General features: G+C 42.2%; 1 long non-coding RNA gene and 1 pseudogene across 1 annotated transcript; both read right to left on the reverse strand.

Annotated features, from left to right (window-relative positions):
* Positions 1-1,908: 1,908 nt before the first annotated feature.
* On the reverse strand, positions 1,909-11,637 carry LOC147880132 (uncharacterized). Its single transcript, XR_015540692.1, has 3 exons — positions 11,559-11,637; positions 2,435-2,502; positions 1,909-2,167 (listed from the first exon to the last, which is right to left on the reverse strand). It is a non-coding gene; the product is annotated as an uncharacterized LOC147880132 (long non-coding RNA).
* Positions 2,942-10,771, reverse strand: LOC147880133 (uncharacterized; annotated as a pseudogene).
* Positions 11,638-15,802: the final 4,165 nt, after the last annotated feature.

Raw genomic sequence — 15,802 nt, forward strand, 5'->3', positions numbered from 1 at the left:
CAGAACATCATCAAGAACAAGCTGAGAAATAGATTGGAAACCAAGAACTTGGATTCACTTATGCGGATTTTAATCGAAGGACCACCTTTAGCAGAGTTTGATTTTGTGCCGGCTATACAATTATGGCGGAATGTAGCCAAAACGTGCAGACACTCTTTCACAAATACTTGTGCTACTGCACTGCAACAAGGCAATTTTTGCAACTCGAAGAAGCATAGGATACTTATCACGGAGCACTTCATTTCTACTAATAAAGCACCATGCATCTTTCAACACTTTCCCTCTCCAATCTGATGCTGCTTGTATCTTAAAAGTATGATATTCCCTCTTCAATGCTCTACCATCAATCAAGCATCCTACATGTGTACCATCCACTAACATTGCATCATTTCCAAACTGTTGTGCCAACACTCCCAGCTCATCTCCTCCATAACTTTTAAGCTCTTGAATTGAAGGAAACGTGGAAGGTGCAAGGATTTTGAAGCTCTCCAACACATGATTTTCAGAAAACCTAGATCGCAAGTTTCTTTTCACTTCATTACAAAAAGCACTTTGAAACTCAAGAGCTTCAGCAAGATCACTACCAATAACACATCTATCAATTCTTACCCCATAGTAAATGTCCCCTTTTAAAGCCCTACGCATGGAATATAACCATCCATCTTGGCCACCAAATGAAGGAATAGAAGGAAATCCATAATCATCATGCCCTTGCATATTGATGTTGATGTCTTGAGGCCCCATAAATTCCATATCTAGCATAGTGATGGTGGAAGCCACTAAACTAGGAATAGTTGTAACATCCACATAACACTTCTGAAAGGCATATGACAAGCTTGCAAGATGATCCATCACGTCACCCAAAAAATGCAACATGTACATGAACTTAAAGTTTGCAACCAATTTAAACACTCTTGTATTCTCCTCTTGTAAGCATACCAGAACGGCTCATACATTTCACAAATCTTGGAAATTACCTTAAATCTACTCAACCATCTCATCTTGTGTATCTTTTCCATCCTCAAGCTTGGACAATCAAGATGATTAGCCAACTCTGCCAATCTAGATGACCTTTTAGAGCTTTTCTTGAAAATTCCAGCAACTTCATTCAACACACAATCCACATGTTGTGCATCAGAATTTTGTTTAAAAGTGTCAGAAACACATAAGTGAGTTCGGTGTGCCACACAATGTATCGATGTCATGAAAGGACTCCTTCTCTTCAACAATGTAGCCAATCCATTTGTAGAACCAATCATTACAGATGCACCATCAGACCCAAAGCTGACCATTTTTCTCTCATCTATACCATATTCTCTAAAGAATTTTATGATTGCAGTTTCCAAGCCCCTAGCTGTCCTATCATGTATTTCAAGCAAACCTAAGAAAGAAAACCAAGGCTCATGATCGTAGATGTAAGTGGCATACACAATGAGATGCTCCATGATTGAAATATCCGTAGACTCATCAACTAAGAGACCAAAAAAAGGTGATTTGTTCAACCTCTCTATTGTTGTGTGCAAGATAGACTCACTAATATAAGTGGCAAATGTTGCTGCTGCCTTTTCATTGCGATATAACTCTCGGGGCACTAATGCACTTCCACACATATGCAATAAATCCAAAATTGCAGGAAATTTCAGAAATGCCATATCTTCCTTCGCAACATGATAAGAAGCTTGAAATAAATTCAAAATTCTAGCATCAACATCCCCTAATTGCCGTTGGATACCTTCATGGAGGGCTTTTTTCCCATAGTTTTGTGAGTATGATGCCCACTTGTGCTGTTTTGAAGCGGCATGACATCGTATCGCACTGAGCTAAATATTAACTGATCCAATAGTGCCAAATTCATTGCGACATTTTCTCATTTTTTGGCATGTTGTGCAAAAAATACGCCCAAGCTTTTTGTCAAAGAATGCCCATTCAAAAGAAATAGCCCAAGAATCATTCCAAGCCAAACAAGCATTTTTAATTCTTAAGACATCATTTTCTTCACCCGGTCCTGGTATCTCTTCTAGATCTGAGTCACATGTCACATGAGATGATGATGCTACATCAGACAAGGATTTTCTCACACTCTTTCTTTTCACGGGAGGGATCAATCTGGTCATTCCAGGAAAAGCAAAAAGATTTGTTTGTCTTTGAGTCATGGTTGGGCGTAAATCTGTAAAATATTGCAGCGCAATGACTACTTAGATGCTTGCAAAATTCAAGTCAAACAACAAGCAGCTGAAAGTTGAATCAATAATTCTACATTTATGATTTAGCATAAAGTTCATGCAGGTCAAACAATAGATTCAAGCTCTCGAAAAAAAACAAATGCAGCAATTAGGTTGCAATCATATGAGGTAAAAAGGAAGCAAAGATGGCCTAAGAAAACAACAGACCTGATAATGAGAAAAAAACATCATAATAAGTACAAAAAACTTGCCTGGCACCTGACTAGAACGCCGGTTGAAGCTTCACGAGAAAGAAGGAGCTGCCCCAAAGCAACCGTCACTGCACAAATGAAAGACAACACATAAGAAACCCCCTTTTAGAGACAATGAAGCATGGCTTGAAAAATGCAACATGTATAGGTGTGTGCTAAACGCTTTTGCAATTAAAAGAGTGATTAGGGTCTTGAATCTGTGGCAGTGATATAGTTCTCTTCATCTAGTGATTAGGGTCTTGAATCTGTGGTAGTGATATCCACGCAGGAGATGTTTGCGTTTGGGCATTGATATGTTTGATGAAATCAATAGCATTGAAACCGAACAAGCTTAAATCGTGCTTGTCATCTTTGGCATTCTGACATTTTGGATCGCTTGCAATTTTTGCTCTGATTGCAGCTTTGAAATGCTTGCAAAACCATCATTCGCATTTTGAAATGAGGATTACAGATTTCCAACTTCTGATCACCTCGCAACGATGAAGGCTGGCAAGAAAAAGGCTATCCTCAAAGAAAGAACTCTTCCAAGGTTCTCCATGTGAGATTGTAGCTTAAATCATGATGCTTATCGGATACCAACCCAACAGAAAGTCCCACCAGGCGCTCTTTGTAAGAGTAATACTTCTACCAATCTTGTGTGAATAGTGAAGCTCGAGTTACCAATGCAGCTGGCAAACCCTTGAATCTGGGATAGAACAGTCCAGCCCTCATTTCAGAAGTACCATCCCAGCCATAACTCCCAGTACTATCCCAAGTCTCACCATATCCAAGCAGATTCTTCGAAAGAGTGAATGTGGACAAATAGAGCTATGCGTCCTACCAGATCTAGATAAAAATTTATGAAGCAGCACAATTTAATGCCAGTAAAAATAATAGATAGCTATCATATGAAAATATATAATAAGTCTAACTAGCACAGCATATTCATTCAAAAGTACTTCCGACATCTCGCGCTGAAGGAACTTGAACTTGTATGTGCAGAGCATTTTCAAGGCTGTTAGAAACACCACATGCACAAGAGGATTGCAGATAAAAACGCAATTCCTTACACTCTTTTGGTACTTCCACTTGAAACACATAGAAAGCCCTGACCATGGCCACACCTAGGTGCTCCAAATCTTCATTGTTGTCAAAACGTTTACTGACATAAATGTGGAGCTGTACAAGCTGAGCACCCTTACAATCTTCTATGACAGGATTCATCCCACAAAACCTTAGAGCATTTTAAGGAGGCCTTTTTGAAGATCCCGTGGTCATGACCGCTGCTGATAGATATGTGTGTGGGGGTTAAAGGTCACTGTGCCTTAACCCCAGTTATGTACAATACTCAAACACATATATAAATGAATGAAAAAGAAGATTAGGGTGGTTCTACACCCACCAAACTTGTGTGGCTCTCTGTCTCTCTCTCTCCTTCTTCCGTTCTTGCTTCCGTTGAGAGCACTCTCAACTGGTATCAGAGCCCGGGTGATCTAGCTGAGCGTGCGTGAATGCTTGGAAGCTCAGCAGCTCTGTGGGAGGAAGGAGAAGCTCTGTGGGAAGCTTTGTGGGTGACTTTACTTGCATCCGAGTGTGCAGAGACCTTGGAGGAACCTTTACTTTGGCTTTACGAAGTGGTTTTGAGAGCCTGTTAAGAGCTTTCAAAGAAAAAAGTCGTTTTTTTGAGCTTTTCCCTGTTCCGTTCGATGACAGAGACTCCGTATTGACTTGTGGAGGCAACTATTGCTTGCTTTTGGTGTCCACATTACTTCAGGAGCTTGGAAACACCTTCATTCTTGAATCTGAGATCATTTCAGTGGATTTCTGACTCACTGTGTCAATTCCTGCGTTTTTTGCCCGGGTGTTGGAACTCAAGTTTGGAGCAACCATTTGCAGATCTGTCAGTTCCGGTGGACTCAGGAGATCCTAAAACTTCTATGTTGCTCATCATTCGCACTCCGGTGGAGTTTACAGATAGCTCTGTTTCCAAAAACGTTTTTCAGTCCGTGTGTTGGACCCAGTGATTGAGACCACGGTTTCCAAAACCGTCTGTCCCATTGCGTTCCGGACGCCCAAAAACCCCTACATATCAGTTCTTGCGTGATTTGGTGGAGGATTTTCAGAGTTATAAATCTCTGTGTATTCGATTTCGTCTCTCTGTTATGCATTTTTCATACTAAGGTTTTGAAACCTTAGATTTATGCCACATGGCAGTGGATAAGTGTTGACTCCCATTTCTCACTCATCGGTTGGGATTTTGGAGTTCTGGCAGAAGAGAGATATTTGCAGATTTTCTTGCTGAGTCCGATTATGCAATGGCGCCCATGTTTTGAAGCATCTCAGGTTCTATTTTCAGTAGCGCTCATTACCGTGGGACTATGATTTCTTGAGCATACCTTATGCAGATCACTCTGGTTGCAGTTTGAGCAGTGTGCGCTCATTCGTGGTGTGCATTGGGTTGCAGTGGATGATTTATAGGCCATTTGGATGCATTGCGGTCCTTATTGGATGCGCTGATAGGCCCGAATTGCCTTGTGGGATGCTATTTTTATGGACGCTTTGCACATGGATGCTATTTTATGCTGAGGGACAGCTTTGACACATTGCAGGTGACGCATTGATAGTGCTATGCTCTCTTGGATGAGACATTATTGATGCATATGCCAGTGGACAGTGTTTATGCTTGAGTCATTTGGCACTTATTGGCATTTTCTTTTGGGCCAGATTTGCTCATATGGATGCATAGTATATGGACATGAGTCAGATGCATCTTTTGATGCTTTGAGTTTTGAGTTTTGGTGATATTTCACTCTATTGTGGCATACACATTTGGGTGCACCTGGTATTTGGTGTGATTCTCTCTTGCAGATACTAGCATTTGGGATTTTGCTTTATTTGCATCATGGCATCCTCTTCCATGCCTGAAAAGGAGTTTTTCAGCATTAAAAGTTTGATGGGACAAACTTTTCTTTGTGGAAAGAACAGATAAGGGATGTGCTTATTCAAAAGAAGCAGATTAAACCCTTGGCAGGGATTGAAGCTAAGCCTGCAAATATGTCCGAGGATGATTGGAATGAGTTGGATGCATTAGCAAAGTCTACTATTAGACTTCATCTTGCAGAGTCAGTTTATTTCACAGTAGTAAATGAGCAGACTACGGAAGATTTGTGGAAGAAACTGTGTGCCACTTATGAAAAGGAAACTGCCTCTAATAAAGTTTACCTCATGAAGAGGTTGTTTGAGCTACAGATGAAGGAAGGGGTCTCCATTGCTTCTCACTTGAATGAATTCAATATTATTTTCAGCCAACTTCAGGCTCAGAAAATGAATTTTGATGCGGAGACTAAGGCAATATTTCTCTTATGTTCATTGCCATCCTCATGGGATACCTTCCGTACAGCTGTCAGTAACTCTGCACCTGGTGGAGTACTGAAATTTGATGATGTTGTGGGTAGCTTGTTGGCCGAGGAGATTAGACGGAAGTCTATGGATGGCAACAAGCAGGATGCAGCCTTAAATGTGCAAAGGGGCAGATCACAGTTCAGGGGGAAGTTCCAAGAAAGAGGGAAGTCTCGTAGCAAATCCAGGGCACGGAACATTGAGTGTTACCATCGTGGCAAGAAGGGCCATATGAAAAAGGATTGCTACAAGCTGAAAAGAGAGCAAAAGGATAAGAAAAAGAATGCAAATTGGGGTGCAAATCAAAAGGAAGAGAGTCCAAGGGAGGACAAAGGAAAAGTGAAGATCGAGGAGATCAATGCAGTCACACGTGATAGTGACAATGATGTTCTCTTCATGTCTAGTTTATCTGCAGAGTTGCTTGCCACTTCAGATGATGCATATTCCCAGGATTGGATTTTGGATTCTGGTGCTTCATTCCATGTTACTCCCCATAGGGAATGGTTCTCCACTTATGATAGTGGAAAGACAGGTTGTGTGCATCTTGGAAATGACTATGCATGTGACATAGTGGGAGCAGGTGACATAAAGTTTTCTTTTGCAAATGGGTCTGCATTTGTTTTGAAACATGTGAGACATGTGCCTAAGTTGACCAAGAGTCTTATTTCAGTGGGTCAGCTAGATGATGCTGGTTTTCACACCACTTTTGGCTTTCAAAGTTGGAAAATTCAGAAGGGCTCTATGCTTTTGGCTAGGGGTGCCAAGTGTGGGACTTTGTATCCCTTACATGTATCAGGGGTATTTGATCATGTTGTTGCAATCACCGAGCAGCCAAGCACTTCTTTGTGGCATTGCAGGTTGGGGCACATGAGCCAGAATGGAATGAAACTCTTATGCCGTTTGGGTTATGTACCGCATTTGAGTTTCTCTGATTTTGAATTTTGTGAGCACTGTCTCTATGGGAAGCAGACTAAATCAGCCCATAAAAGAAGGGGAAAGAAAGAGTTTGAAATACTTGATTTGGTGCATTCAGACGTATGTGGTCCCATGCCTACACGGTCATTAGGCGGGGCTGAATACTATGTGACATTCATTGATGATGCAACTAGGAAAGTGTGGGCTTATGCTATAGCTCGGAAGAGTGATGTATTCCAGGTATTTCAGAAATGGTTGGCCTTGGTTGAGAATCAGTCAGGTAGAACGCTTAAATGCCTACGGACTGACAATGGTGGAGAGTATCTCTCTCATGACTTTCAGCATTTCTGTGATACACGTGGGATTAAGAGGGAGCTCACATCCCCTCGTACTCCAGAGCAAAATCCAGTTGCAGAAAAGATGAACCGTACCATTCAAGAAAGGTTGCAATGCATGCTTTCCAATGCAAGTCTTTCTGGTGGTTTTTGGGCTGAGGCAATGAAGACTGCAGTGCATGTGATCAATAGATCACCTAGTAAGAGTTTGGATGGTGGTATTCCTGAAGAGGCATGGAGTGGCAAGAAGCCCTCTTACTCTCATTTGCGTATATTTGGGTGTGAGGCATATGCACATGTGCCAAAAGAGCTTCGAAAGAAGCTAGATCCTAAGTCTAGGAAATGCATCTTTCTGGGTTATGGTGAAAGTGGAGAGATGGGCTATCGTCTCTGGGATCCAGAAGCAAAGAAGATCATACGCAGCCATGATGTGGTCTTCAATGAGAAGAAGATGCATAAGGCACCCATGAGGGATGTGGAAATGAGGAGAATCACTTTCCAGGATGTGAATCCACCTGCATATGTTGATAGACAGCAAGCTGTCCATGCACCAAATGTGCAAGAAATGGTACAACCAAGTACTCCCACAGGTATACAATCAAGGGTAGATGATGGATCATCTATTGGTGGAAATGATGAGCCAAATGTGGCTGATATGCAAGTGGGACAGCAAGCGGAAATGCCCTTGAGAAGATCATCTAGAGTGTCTAGACTGCCTGATAGGTTTGTTCCAGGGGTAGACTATGTGATGCTTACTGATTGTGGGGAGCCTTCTTGCTATAGAGAGGCTATGATGCGTGAGGATCAACGCAAGTGGGAGTATGCTATGCAATCAGAGATGAGTTCACTTATGAAGAATAAGACTTGGGACTTGGTTTCTTTGCCACATGGAAAGAAAGCATTGCCATGTAAATGGGTCTACAAAATGAAGGTCACAGGTGATGATGTGCCTAGGTACAAGGCCCGTTTGGTTGCTAAAGGGTTCAAGCAAGAGAAGGGTGTGGACTTTGATGAGATATTCTCTCCAGTTGTGAAGATGACCACACTTAGATGCATGCTTGGACTAGTGGCATCAGAGGATATGGAGCTTATGCAGATGGATGTCAAGACAGCTTTCTTGCATGGGGATTTGCATGAGGAAATTTACATGGTGCAGCCGGAAGGCTTTAAAAAAAAGGGCAAAGAGCATTTAGTTTGCAAGCTAAAGAAGAGTCTCTATGGTCTTAAGCAAGCACCTAGAGAATGGTATCAGAAGTTTGATGCTTTCATTCGGTCCCAGGGTTTTAGAAGGAGTGAAATTGATCACTGCCTCTACACTAAAAGGGCTAAGGATAATAGCCTGATAATCCTGGCACTATATGTGGATGATATGCTATTGGCTAGCAAGAATACTTATGAGCTAGATGCATTAAAGGCCAAGTTGCATGAGGCCTTTGATATGAAGGATTTGGGACTTGCAGGTCATATTCTTGGTATGCGCATCACGCGTGATCGGAGTAGGAAACTCCTTTGGCTTTCACAAAAAGAGTATGTTACAAAAGTATTACAGCGTTTCAATATGGAGGGGGGGAAGGCAGTGAGTACTCCATTGCCTCCATATGTGAAACTGAGTCATACAGATAGTCCCAAATCAGATGAGGAAAGGGCCATGATGGCCAAGGTTCCTTATGCATCAGCAGTTGGGAGTCTTATGTATGCTATGATAGCTACTAGACCAGACATTGCATTTGCAGTGGGAGTTGTTAGCCGCTATATGGCTAATCCAGGAAAGAGGCATTGGGAGGCAGTTAAGTGCATCATGAGGTACATGAAGGGTACCAAGGAGATGTGCATTTGCTTTGGTAAAGGAGACATGCGTGTACTTGGGTACACAGATTCAGACTATGCAGGGCATGTGGATAGTAGGAGATCCACTTCTGGTTATGTGTTCACCTTTGCAGGTGGTGGAGTGTCGTGGATGTCTCGCGCACAGAAGTGCGTTGCTTTGTCTACCACAGAGGCTAAGTATGTTGCAGCCACAGAGGGTTGCAAGGAGGCTATATGCCTTGATCGGCTAGTGGGAGATTTGGGGATTCATACAGGTGTACCGACATTGCATAGTGATTCCATGAGTGCTATTCAGCTAGCACGGAATCCGGTCTTTCATGCAAAGACCAAACACATTGAGGTCAGGTACCATTTCATCAGGGAGGTACTTGAGGACAAGTGCATAGAGCTTGTCAAGGTTCATACAGATGATAACCCTGCAGATATGCTGACGAAGAGTCTACCTAGTCAGCGGTTTGAGTATTGTCGTGTATTGATGGGCATTGGATAGTATGCTCACTGGTTGTTCTCCCTTAAAGGCACATTGTCCTTTAAGTGGGAGGTTGTGGGGGTTAAAGGTCACTGTGCCTTAACCCCAGTTATGTACAATACTCAAACACATATATAAATGAATGAAAAAGAAGATTAGGGTGGTTCTGCACCCACCAAACTTGTGTGGCTCTCTGTCTCTCTCTCTCCTTCTTCCGTTCTTGCTTCCATTGAGAGCACTCTCAATGTGCCCAAGAAAAGCATTGTATAATAAGCGGCTTGCAGTTTCCTTTGACTGGGCCATTCCCGATTTCGCATTAGCAGGATCGGTAAATTTACGAAGATCATAAATTTTATCAAGTTTCATCTTGTGAAAATAACTTACAGCAAAGATGCCTTCTAGCTTTCTAGTTACTTCTATGTTATATTCTCTAAAACTCCATTCCTGGTTGCCTTGGACTTGATATGCTCTGCTTGGAAACTTGAAGGCAATCTCTGGGTTGATATTTCCACAGATTTCTTGATTGTCCTTTTCATCTGGGTCTACCAAGAAGATACAGGTTTCCCCTTTCTGATCATGTATTGATAGAGCCTTCACACGTCCAGCTTCTGGTCTATAAATGCCAGATGAGAACATAGTCAACAAAATGGTGCAAGACAGCTGAACCATCTAAGCAGTTCTAAATAGGAAACAGCATGACACTGCATTTACACCATTACATATAAAGCTTCTCATGACTGCAAAGTTCGAGCGTATGCAACATCAGACACAAGGCATATGATCACCAGAGATTCATGCTGGAAAGTGGGCCTAGCCTCAATATTCCTAAGAGGCTCCTTAAATTTATGGGTTTTTCATATAGGGATACTGGATTCCTGATCAAGCAGAATAAAATTTTAACCAAAATCAAACCAGACTTTACACGAAATTGCAACCACCCACCTCTAGCTTAGAAAACACCCCCAAGTCACCAGAATACGGTCTCTTTGCCTCCTCGACCTCCACAATCACATTAGCTCTTCCTGGAAGCTCCACGGGACCAACTTCGAGGGAAATAATGCACTTTTCAAATATACCCATGCTTTCTAGGTGGGCTTTCGCTCGAGCTACTTCCTAAAGGAGCTCCTGCGTCGTTTGCACATTTTTGACAGGTTCTAATCCTGCTTCTATGACAGATTGCTGCGTTCGAACATTACCTTCAATCCTTACATCATGAACTCTAAATTTGGTAGGCTCTTGTGTGAACTTTTTAAACAAGCGCTCATCTTCTTCTTCCCCTTGCTTTTCGTAATGTGATGCCAGGAAGAACTAAGCATGAAGTGATGAACTTTTGGAAGATAAGAACCAGCCATCGTTATCAACGTCCTCCCACCTCGGAGCTCCCTCGCCCTCACCTTGCTGCTCCTCATCCATTACTCGGACCTCCCACCGGTCCTCCCTCCCTCCTCCCTTCCCTTTCTCCCCCTTCCATGCATCGGTCCTACTCCCTCCCCTGCATTCTCCACACCCTCATGGCCGCACTCCTCCCCCTCCTCCCCAGTTTCTCTCCGCCCCCTCCTCTTCCTTAGCGTTTTCCTCAATGGGAGAACGTGCCTCCTGTCCCCGTTGTCCATGCTCCCGCTCCTCCCCATTTCGCAAACGCTGTCCTCGGAGCTGACCAGATTATGGCTCGAGCTGAAGAGCTCGAGCTCTCTTCTGTCCAAGAGCCTCCTGGTGAGAATAACCTCGCATCAATCCGACTCCTTCAGCCTCGCCTTCGTAGGCATTTTCATCATGATCTGCGTTGTTGCTGCCGGAGGAGTCACTACTGTCTTTGGGTTCTTCATTTTTGTGATTCGGTTGTCCCCCATCTTTTGTAGCAAGTTCCTCTTTCATACTTCTTTCGGCTGGCTTGATTCAATCTTGTTGCAGAAGCATTGCTAAGGTCCTTTTACAGTAACATTGTCTCTACCTGTTTCTCACTAATCAATAGTAGCGATGAAGGATGGCAGACAACATAGGAAGACCAAAGCGAGTTTCGAAAGCCTTACAATTAATCGTTTCGAAAGACCAAAGCGAGCTAGACAGCATAGGAAGCTAGTGTTGATCGTGACTATACTCTGGTGACTAAACAGGACGTCCCCCATCAACTGCGGCCCTTACTACCTTGAAGAGAAGAGGAGCTAGATGGAGCGAAGAGGAGAGGAAGTTGAAATCTTACCTCAGAGCTGGGGATTGTGTTGTATGCGAAGGCTGAGACACGAGCTGGTACGTGAAGGAGGGAGAAGCCAACGAGCTGGTATGCAAAGGAGGGAAAAGCCAATGAAGGGAGAAGTGAGCATACTAATGAAAGAGGGAAAATCCTGTTGTTAGAAGACTAAGCCAAACATGGCAATGCCTTATAGGTTAGAAGGGAGATAAGGATATCTAGATCCTCCTCCACAAACCATAATTCATCCAACTAAAACCCATATATCTAAAGCTATATAAATTAAACATTTTTATATATGAAAAGCATGCACACTTTAAAAACCTCGATTTTATATTCTAGTGGACTAAAAAACACGCATGTTTTATGAATGAAAAGCCATAAAATTTGGATTCTTAATCTTCCAAGTCAAATACCTATGAAACACTTACAAGAACAATTTCCACAAACCTGCAAATAGAAAAAAGTCAGGTGAAACCTAAAACTTTGCAGTTTCATTGTAAGCCTTGATTCCTTTGTCCATGTAGAATGGGAAAAAGAAATATCTGTCTGATGTATTTCATGTCCCGAATATCACCAAAAACTTGGTTTCTATTGGTCAAATGGTTGAATAGGGCTTGTAGGTCAGATCTAATCCTCATGGATGCTTTGTTGAGGATATGAAAAATAACGGTCGCTTGATAGCAAAAGGAAAGAAGAAGGGTAGGATGTTTACGTTGGATGCGGACATGCCTGAATTGAGTGCAGCAATGTTTGCACATGGGACCGGTGTAGTTGCAGATATTGATATCTAGCATAAACGCATTGGTCATGTTAATGTACAGCGACTTAAATCAATGCAGGCCCAAAATATTGTTGCAAGATTGCCTAAATTCAAGGTTGCAGAAATGCATAAGGTATGTGAAGCCTGTCAATTTGGAAAACAGGCAAGGAAACCATTTCCTAGGCATGTTCAAGAGAGTAAGAAGCCATTGGAATTAATCCACTCTGATGTGTGGACTAATAAAGCTGCATCTATTGGAGGCTGTCATTATTTTGTCACTTTTATTGATGACTACAGTAGAAAAGTTTGGGTGTATTTTATGAAAAAGAAAAGTGAAATGTTTGGGCATTTCAAAGCTTTTAAAGCTATGGTTGAAAAAGAAACAAGCTTGCAAATAAAATGCCTAAGGTCAGATGGAGGGGGAGAGTACCTCTCAAATGAGTTTGCAAGGTTCCTACAGGAGCATGGCATAAAGCAGCCATATTCATGCAGTCATACCCCACAACAAAATGGACTTGCAGAAAGGAAAAATAGGCATATTGGAGAGGTATCTCGAGCCATGCTAAATGAAAAAGACCTACCAGATTAATATTGGGCTGAAGCAGTTGCTACAGTAGTTTACATAATGAACAGGACTCCCACTGCAGCAATACATGGCATGATGCGAGAGGAGATGTATACTGGTAGGAAACCAGATATTTCTCACTTAAAAATTTTTGGTTGCATTGCCTATGTTCATGTCCCAGATGAGTTGAGGTCCAAGTTGGATCCAAAAGCTGAGAAGTGCATCTTTATTGGTTATTCTCTGCATCAGAAAGGGTATAGATGCTATAACCCTTCTACTCGTAAGTTTACAGTGAGCAAAGATGTTTTTGATGAGATGAGCAGCTGGTATAAACCAGTAAATGTGATTGATGATATAGATGCACAAAATGGTAATGCTGCACAGAATTCATAGTAGCAATCACAAAATATTAGTGGACCTATAGTGTCCTCTAGTAGTGGTTCACATACATCGCCATGGATAGGCAGATTGAGATCAGGATAATCTCCTCAAAGCAATGCAGATAGTGATATGCAGGTATCATGAAAAGGAAAAGAGAAGTAGATCAGCCCATGTTTGATGTGAATGCAGGTCACTCTTATGTGGATGGTGAATCCAGTGGCTTAGAACAGAGCATTGATGATGAGTTGGGTATTCCTTCTGTTGTTACACCTGGAGTAAGGAAGACCAGGGATGTTTTGAGAGCACCTGCAAGTGAGCCTACTTTGCACAGGTCTACCAATGCTAGGTATCCTATGGATAGGCTGAAATATGATGGATTTATAGCCACTCACTATGCCTATATGGTCAAAGTGATACAAGAACCAGAACCCACTTCTTTTGAGCAAGCCATGGGAAAAGAAAAATGGGAGAAAGCCATGGATGAAGAAATGGATGCCTTGGAAGGAAATGCTACATGGGAATTGGTGCCTTTGCCTAAAGACAAGAATGCAATTGGCTATAAGTGGGTTTATAAGGTGAAGCACAATGCAGATGGTTCTGTGAATAGATACAAGGCAAGATTATTTGTCAAGGGGTATGCACAGACATATGGCATTGATTATGAAGAAACATTCAGTCCAGTTGCAAGGATGGCAACCCTAAGAGCAGTCATTGCTATGGCTACTTTAAAGGGATGGTCTTTACATCAGATGGATGTAAAGAATGCCTTCTTGCATGGTGATTTGCAAGAAGAGGTATTTATGGAGCAGCCACCAGGTTATGTTCATGCTGTTCATCTTGAGTTTGTTTGTAGGTTGAAGAAAGCCTTGTATGGCTTGAAGCAAGCACCTAGAGCATGGTTTGACAAGATAGGACAGTATCTTGTCACTATTGGCTTTCAGATTTCCAAGGCAGATTTCTCACTTTATGTGAGAAAAATAGAGAAAGGTATTATGCTGCTTGTCATTTATGTTGATGATTTGATCATCACAGGTGATAGTGATGAAGATATCCTTCATGTGAAAATGCTATTGAAGCAGAAGTTTGAGATGAAGGATTTGGGAAAGCTACGTTATTTCTTGAGCATTGAGGTGATTAGATCACCAAGTGAGATACAACTCTTGTAGAGGCAGTATGGATTGGACATGCTGTCCAAATATGGGATGACAAGCTGTAAGCCTATTTCAGTTCCTTTGGAGCAAAATGTGAAGCTGAGCGCAGATGCAGGTGAGCTTCTGGTATAGACGCATAGTACGAAGTTTGATTTATATGACTATTACCAGGCTAGATTTGAGCTATGCTGTTGGATTGGTAAGTTAGTTTATGCAGGCTCCAAGGAAACCGCATTTGGATGTGGCTAGACGCATACTCAGGTATGTGAAGTCCACATTGCAATATGGACTATTTTATGAGGCTGGGGTTCAGATACAGTTGCATGGATACACTAATGCTGATTGGGCTGGTAGTATTTCAGATAGACGATCTACCAGTGGATATGTGTTCTCTTTTGGGAGTTTTGCAGTCACTTGGAGCAGCAAGAAACAGCCTACAGTTGCCTTGTCGAGCACAGAGGCTGAGTACAGGGGTGCAGCAATGGCTGCATGTGAGGTAGCTTGGTTGCATAAGCTACTCTATGATATGCATCAGTCTACAGATGACCCAGTTGTCATTTATTATGACAACATGAGTAGTATACACTTGGTAAATAACCCAATCTATCATGCTAGAACAAAGCACATTGAGGTGCATTATCACTATGTGTAAAAGAAGGTTTTACTAGGTCTTATTGATCTAGTTTATATTAGCACAGAGGATCACGTAGCTGACATATTCATGAAGGCATTGGGTGCAGAGAAGCTATGCAAGTTCAGAGACTTGCTTGGTGTGCAGGAATTGGGATTGAGCTCAAGGGGGAGTGTTGAGATATCGAGCTCCCACTCGCGATATGCTAGGGTGACCGTTGTGCATTTATGTCACCGACTTGTTAGCTGTAAATGCGGTTGGTACACCGCCCATGAATAATAGCTAGATGATAGCTATCCTTATGTACTCTAGTTTGGCACTCAGTCGTATGCCACCTTAGTTCGCTAAGTTTGGTTTGAGACCCACATATAGGGTTCTCCTATTTCTTTGTACTAGAGTTCTTTTGGCTTTCACAACTAAGAAGAGGAAAACTGTTTTCAGCCTCCACCTTTGTGTGTATTCTCCCATTGTGTATGTGAGAAAGCCGCAAATGAGACTCCTTCCTTCTCTCCCACTATCTTCACATTCATTCGTATGTTCTATGGTTCTTATTTTGTTTATAATTCTCAAGAATTCCTTGTTGTTTTGGCGCATTGGTTGTAGAAGCTCGAAGTACCTGAAATGCTCCCTCCATTATTTCATGTGTAAACGTTAAGTTCTTTGATCTTTTTGAAAAAATCCAGCTGTCTTTTGTAGGGCTTGCCTAGCCACAAGTCGCCATATACAATGGCATCTACTCCTTCGAATGAATATGAGTGGTTGCGT

Source organism: Dipteris shenzhenensis, chromosome 33, assembly GCF_047967505.1.
Source record: "Dipteris shenzhenensis isolate YYH24624 ecotype China chromosome 33, Dip_SZ_1.0, whole genome shotgun sequence".
In the NCBI taxonomy this organism is placed as follows: Eukaryota; Viridiplantae; Streptophyta; class Polypodiopsida; order Gleicheniales; family Dipteridaceae; genus Dipteris; species Dipteris shenzhenensis.